The sequence below is a fragment of the Coturnix japonica genome, chromosome Z (genome assembly GCF_054131305.1).
Source record: "Coturnix japonica strain WE chromosome Z, WE-NBRP24, whole genome shotgun sequence".
Taxonomy (NCBI): Eukaryota; Metazoa; Chordata; class Aves; order Galliformes; family Phasianidae; genus Coturnix; species Coturnix japonica.
The window spans coordinates 65,205,217-65,212,547 of NC_140702.1; the positions used below are offsets into that span (position 1 = coordinate 65,205,217).

The following is a 7,331-nucleotide window of genomic DNA, read 5'->3' on the forward strand; positions in this document are numbered from 1 at the left end:
AGGATAAAACCTCTACATCTTTTGACAATTATTACCCTGAAGTAGGTTATTACAAGGAACAATCCCGAGCAGTAAGCATCGGCACTGACAGCTATTACTAATTCATAGGCACTTAAACAGAGATATCATTTCAACTTCAGCCCTTTCCAAAATCAACATTTGCCAGGCTCTTGTTGAAATCAGAAGGCACAGAGCCAAGGTTGCACATTCATACCAGTAAGTTCAGCTCCACTGAGCTGAAGGTCTACAATGAGATGGAACTGGAGTTTTTCTCACATGGCTGAAGGATGAGGGAGTGGCATTTGAAACCAGATGACTCTATGTATTGTTGATTTGTTGTACCACTGACTTACAGGGTTACTATTTTTCAGCAACAGCTGACAAACCTATCTTGCTTTTTCATCTCACATTCACTTTTTAGATTCTTACTGATCACAGAATCACAGAATTGTAGGGGTTGTTGGAAATGACCTCTTGAGAACATTGAGTCCAACCCCCTGGCCAGCACACACCCCTGCAAAACACCACTAGTCACAAGTCTCCACAGACTCTGCACCACTGATCACCACCCTCTGAGCTGGGCCAGTCATACCACCTCAACCCACCTCACCGTCCTTTCATCTATCCCACACTTTCTCAGCTTTGTTATCAGGATGTCATGGGAGACAGTATGAGATGCCTTACTGATGTCAAGGTAGACTACATCCACTGCTCTTCATGACCCATGATCATCATGATCCATTGACCATGCTTTGTTGAATCAATTGTGTTATAAAACTAATACAAAACAAAAGCATATGAGAAAAAATACAAGTGGCAAGTCAGACATTTCACACTTAGCAGCACATCTTTGAAATACATGAAGGAATGAAGTAGGCTGCAAAAAATGCTCCTGTTCAATCTCGACTTCTACAGGTTACTTGAGGGCAATCACATCATATTTTACATTGACAGTGTCACACTTGGCACCCATTCCTGGACCTCAGCTTTCCCAGAAGCCATAAAATGGCCTAGTTTCTTCATCTGTTTTCTTACATCTAGCTGTATAAGGTAGCGCAGGATTCTAAAAGCAGCACTTCACTGCTGGTCAAGTGCTTGGTCGTCAGCCAAACTGAAGCCCAGCTGACACATCTTCCTTCAGATTTCACTTACTCTACCACCCTGTCATCCAGGCTCGTTGTATTGTCCTTGTGCCTTGCCTGTTATTATCCCACAGGACCCAAATGGACACTCTCCCAGGAGAATCTTCATGGAACATAAGACAGACATATCTCTGTCCATCCCTAAGATCTGTCAAGAAGTATCCCAACACTTCCAATGCACTGCAAGCTGCACAAGCAAGTGAGGATGTCATGTACAACAGCAGCAAACTGTAAGTATATTCTCTATTGCTTACAAAAGATCATAACAAATCAAAACTTTATTTAAAAGCCTCTAATTTATCTTCCCTTTTCTTTGTGTTTGGTTTTTTTTTTCCCACAAAGACTCACTCACTGACTTAGTTTACAACAAAGAACTGCTAAAAAATACTGCATTGAGAACTGTTATGGATCTCAGCTGCCAGGAAATGAAGTGTGAAATGGCAATAAAGTCAGAAGGCACAGCATGCACTGCAATCCCTGCTCTCAGTGGCCTGGTTCAGAGATCTGCCATAGCACTGATGGACTTACCTCCCAGGCTGCTGGGATTGTCTGCCTCTATGTGCTTCTATCTCAGGATCCTGCGGCACAGGTTCCTGGAATACCCAACTTTCCGCCTCCTAAAACTTCTGTTGTTTCAGAGAGATGGGCTCTTTAGGCCACAGGCAATTAAATTTGTACCACTTAACTGAAGGAAAAAATTAAAAAATTAAAAAATAAAATAAAATAAACAAAAAAAATAACAGGAGCAAGATTTAGGGTCAGAGAAGTTAGGGCAATCAAAGATTCTTGACCACTTTTGGATTTCTTCAGTTTAAGGCAACATAAGCCAACAGTCTGTTTACCTGTTGGATATTAGGTAGTGCTTTCTGGCTTGCAAGGACCTGCTGTTCCTGTGTTCAAGGAAATAAATTAATGCTTTGAGAACAATATTGAAATACAAAGAAGGACTATGACAGTTTGAACAAAAAATTCTCACAGACCAACTAAACCTGCCAAGTATTACCAGCCGGACTAATGTTACATTTTCAAGTTCCACCAGTGTTTGCCAGCAGCAGAAGAAAACTTCATCCCTTCTTTATAGACAGAGTACAGTAGAGAGAAAACTGCTGTCTCTCCCAGAGACTTTATTTTAGGGCTTCTGTGGTTTTGACTTAGGCTACTTTGTCAACACCAGAATACCAACATCCATTATTGGTGATTTTCAACCTCGATCATCCGCTTTGATTATTTTAGTGGTAGTCAGTTCACATACATAAAATAAATCAGTTTCCCAATTAAATTCCATCCTGCTCAGAAAGGGAGAGGGAGTGGAGAAACAATGTAAATGGCAGTCAATTAGCTTCTCCTTCCCCCACATTTGACCTTCACAAGTCCTTCCACCATGGTTCCCCCCATCCTTGCATAGCATAATTGCTGCAGGGTTTTCCTGCCTCTCATTTTGTGTTTGAGAGCTCTGAATTACAGCTTTGTGTGGCTTTTGAATTGTATCTTCGTACAGCCTTTCTGCTGTCTTCGGAGAGCTTGGTCATCCTCAAAATAAGGTCTAAAATATCTAAAATTTCAATGAAAAAAAAAAAAAATGAGACCTATAAAAATTTCTAGAACGATCAGTCCAGTGCCAAGATGAAGTGCCTTTGGGTAACCTGCGCCTTACTCTGAAAACCCATCTGCCAGTAAATAATCTTTCCAATACTCCATCACTGGATAGTGTGATGTGGAGCTCACAACAAGCCATGTTCCTTCCTGACACCCCACACTTATTTTGTTGTTGATTCCAGGCTGGAGAGATGCTGTTATGCATTCTTACCAAGTCTAATATTAAAACCATAGAGATTTATACAGAGTTTTGGATCAGTCCCTCATCCTAATTCTAGAACTGGGCAGATGGCAGAAAGCAAAGTGCATTCTAAGTGAACGTATTGGAATGCCATAAGAAACAATAATGACTAAAATTTGTTTTCATAGTGAAACATTTAATATGCATGACATACGCTGCACAATTACTCACATTCTTAACATGAAACGGATGAATGTTTCCAGAAGGCATCATCTTCTAACAATTCTTTCAAGTGGATGCCAAAGGAAAAAAAAAGAAAAGCTATTAAAAGTTCTGTACAGAACATATCATTATTGTCTCCAAATCTATCAGATGTGTTTTCGTGAAAATTAGAGTCAGGTTAAAAGAGAGACATCCAAAATATATTTTTTCTTAGGGTGGGGATAAGTCAGTGACTCACATAAGGCCACTGTTTCACGTAAGACATTCTGTTTCTATTAGAGAAGGTCTGTGGACAAGAGCCTCCAAAACATTTATCTGTATTTACAAGTTCAATTAATGCTTAGTTTAGGTTAGATAAGATGAATTATCTCATAGAGGAGAGTAAAGCTGTATCCTGATAGCACACCCAGCAACACAAAGACTGTGTTCATTTTTAGAAGATGTTCTTAACTGCCAGGTTTACAAAACAAAACCCAAAAAACCAGCCGTTTACTTATTCTATTACTGGTCCATTCCTCTTGCATGTATGGGATGTGAAGCCATCCCAAACTGGCTGCAGTCCAAAAGTCTCCCCTCTGTTTCCAGACTCCAAGATCCACCTCTTCACTCATGAGCTGTCAGGAAAACCTGAGAGCAGTCTGTATGGATCTAAGGGGGGGCTGTAAGAAAGAAGGGGACAGGCTTTTCAGCAGGGTCTGTTGTGACAGGACAAGCGAAAATAGTTTCAAACTAACAGAGGGGAGATTTAGATTGGATACACAGAAGAAAATTTTTTTTACAATCAGGGTGGTGAAGCACCAGTACCAGGCTGCCCAGAGATGTTGTGGATGCTCCATCCCTGGAGACTCCCAAGGTCAAGGTGGATCAGTCTCTGAACAACTTGATGAAGCTGTGGCTATTCCTATTCACTGCAGAGGAGTTGGACTATGTGTCCTTTAATGATCTTCCAACTCAAATGATTCCATGATTCTACAATTCTATGATTCTAAATCCTGATTTAAGGCTGGGATTATATCTAGGTTTTACAGGAGTATCACCTGTTCACTATTACTACATCTGTTTTTGAGCAGCACTTATTTCAGACAGCACCCTGGCAATATTTCAAGACTCCTGGTCCAGGAATCTCCAAAATATGGGCACTGCAAAGGTGCTGAGTACAGGCAGGTACAACAGAGAAACATCCAGGAGAAAAGCAGAACTTGCAGTGAGCCAGCTGCTATGGATGCAGACATCTGTACAAAACCAGGCAGTGATTCATAGCCCCATGCCCCGGGCAGGTTTCAGGAAGCTCAAAACTGCAGGTTCCACTCTTAAATTCATGAACTCAAAGTACTCATTGGATCTTCATTCTATTCACTGTCTCTAGCTGTTTTTTTCCCTAGATTTCTCCTTGAGGCTTGTTTCAGCAGTTGATTTTCTTCCCCTGACTGCTGCAGTACTTCACATATTTTTCCAGGGATGCTTTCCTCTCCTTTTCTGTTTCTTCTTTTTCCTCTTTCATAGTCTTCTATTACATAGTAATGGCCACTTTCCCATCATTCCAGATATCAACTACAGCAGCTGTGACAGGCTGCTTATGCTTCCATAAGAACGCAAATGGATAACACAGAATGAGACTAATTTTGCTTCTGTAATTACTCAGTCACTAGAAGGAGACATTCCATGTGATTCTAAACCATTGGGAAGGAGCTTTGTTCCTTCTCTAACATGCTGGGCTGCACAAACTGTCAAACTTCCTACCCTTATCAGTACAACCATCCATGTGGCTGGTGACATGTTCAAAATGTGGGAGGAATCAAGGGCCCACAATTTTCCTTCAACTTTTCTCATTGTAAAAATGCCATGTAGCATTTCTGCAGCATTTTCTGTTGCTGAGGTGACTCATTACACACTACATCCCCTCTAAAGTAACTGTCTGCAAGATGCTGACCCACTGTTTCTGCTGCATGTCATCCAGTCCTGTTGTCTGTGCAGGGTTGTAGATGCATTATCTCCCTGAGCTATGCTGTTCATTATGACCAATGGTTGCACTGCTGCAGTTCAAACCTAATTGCTCACAAAAAGAGCATCAGTCTTTGGTATCAAATGGCAATGGAAGTTTCTGCTGAAAGCCAGATCTCTACTTCATCACCGAAAGTTTCAGAGGTAATTTTACAGAAGATACACAAATAAAAACAACTTATAATGCAGAAACAATTTACTAAAAGTTGCAAACAACAAGATGATTGAAAACATCCATCCTTCCTCTTCTGGTAGGTAGACTCACTGAATTTTAGTTTGCTTTGATTACAACCCAAGCTAGAAATGCATTGCAAATGCCACCCAACTCACATGCACGAAGTCTGAGCAGACATCAGCTTCATCACTAAAGCGTTGTTCTCAAACACCTGGGTCCCAGTTTGTACAAGGTCTTGCCATTCAGGGGAGGTTCAGGCTGGATATCAGGGAAAGGCTCTGTGCCAGAGGGCAGTGGACAGGGAACATTCTGCCCAGGGCAATGGGCATGGACCCAAGATGCTGGAGCTCAAGGGATGTTTGGACACTGTTCTCAAACATAGGGTTTGGATTTTGGATGGTCTTTTGTGCAGCCAGGAGTTGGCTTCATTGACCTCTGTGGGTCCCTTCCAACATGGGATATTCTATGCTTCTCTGACTGTTTATTAGTTATGGTGTGAGACACCCATATATATGCCTTTGGTCCTGAGAATGCAGCTATGGCAGGGACTGGCAAACTAATACTCATGTCTCCCTCCTTGGAGAACATCTTTGTGAAGAAACTGAGAAAAAATAAGCAGACAGTTACAGCACATTTCTTTTACTATCTGTGGATTCTCATCACATCCTTTCTGATTTTGCTGACAACCTTTAGCCCTGTGGGTCAGTAGTGTGTACGGGGTGGACAGATGCCTGACATTCCGCAGAGTGCAAATGTCTGAGTACACACCCCCAGCAACAGATTTGGCTGAGAAAGGGGCAAAAGGAGGATGCTTTCCTTGCTGAACCCACACCAAGTATCAGAAGATGTTTCCAAGTCACGTATCATAGAATCATAAAATGGCTTAGATTGGAAGGGAGCTGAAAGCTCACCCAGTTCTAGCCCCTGCCATGGGCTGGTTGCCCCCCCCCCAGCTCAGGTTGCCCAGGGCCCATCCAACTGAGCTTTGAGCACCTTCAGGGATGGGGCAGCACAGTCCTCTGGGCAGCTCTCTGAGTCAAGAATTTCCCACTAACGTCTAATTTAAATCCCCCACTATTCGTTTAAAGCCATTTCCCCTTGTTCTATTACTATCAGACTCTCAGAAATATGCCAGTGCCTGATAATTTAAGGCACTTTTAAGAGTCAAACAAGTACTGCAAAATCTTTAGGGGATTTGAACTTTGACACTAGGTACACACGGTCAATCTGCTTCATAATTCTGTGTCTTTCCATGTGTCTTCAGCTCTTCTTCCCTGCATGTTTTCTCATTTGGTAACAGTTCTTCAGACAGAGAGTCTATTTAATTTCATGCGAGGAATGTGCCTACTGTGCCCTCAGCCCACCATCCAGCTTGAGGCCTCCTGAGGAAGAAACAAAAATATTACCACTAAGAATAATAGAATAACAATTTGTCTTTAGAATCCTCTTTAATGCCGTGTGCCCCACTGTGTGTCCTGTTTTACTCCCCTCCTGTTGACCAATGACTGGGCATGTGAAAGAAGATGCTTTCCGCAGGGTCATCCTGTGGAGACGGGTTAGCTGTTCTAACGAAGTTCTGGGAATAATAGTACATTCTTCCTCTTGGAGAAACAAGATACAATAATAAAGAATTTTAGTCGAATATTACATTATGTTCTCATCTTTGGTGAGTCTGAAAACATTTTCCACATGAAAAGAAAATAAATAATCAATAGAGGTTTTTTTTCTTTTTTTCTTTTTTCTTTTGTAAAGGAACACATGCTGAAAAACATCCTATGAAATTACAAAGTCAAGCACAGTGTGTTTTTATATTGACCCATAAAATGTTTATAAACATTGTTTATTTTCAGTACCATGGACCACTGATCATGCAGTAGATAGCAAGGCAGTATCTGATTCATTTTTAAAGATATTTTTTCTCACAGAACTTGATTGCATATTCATCCAAACCCACCACATGCCAGTTCTTCTCTGTTTGTGATAGTAACCACAACTGAACGCCATCTCAGCTGCA

The 7,331-nt window shown here is 41.4% G+C and overlaps 1 long non-coding RNA gene across 1 annotated transcript; it reads left to right on the plus strand.

The window, feature by feature from the left end:
- Nucleotides 1–566: 566 nt before the first annotated feature.
- LOC146754152 (uncharacterized) lies at nucleotides 567–2,126 on the plus strand. The gene is made up of 3 exons (XR_014939157.1): nucleotides 567–694; nucleotides 1,217–1,372; nucleotides 1,485–2,126. It is a non-coding gene; the product is annotated as an uncharacterized LOC146754152 (long non-coding RNA).
- The last annotated feature ends 5,205 nt before the right edge of the window (nucleotides 2,127–7,331 follow it).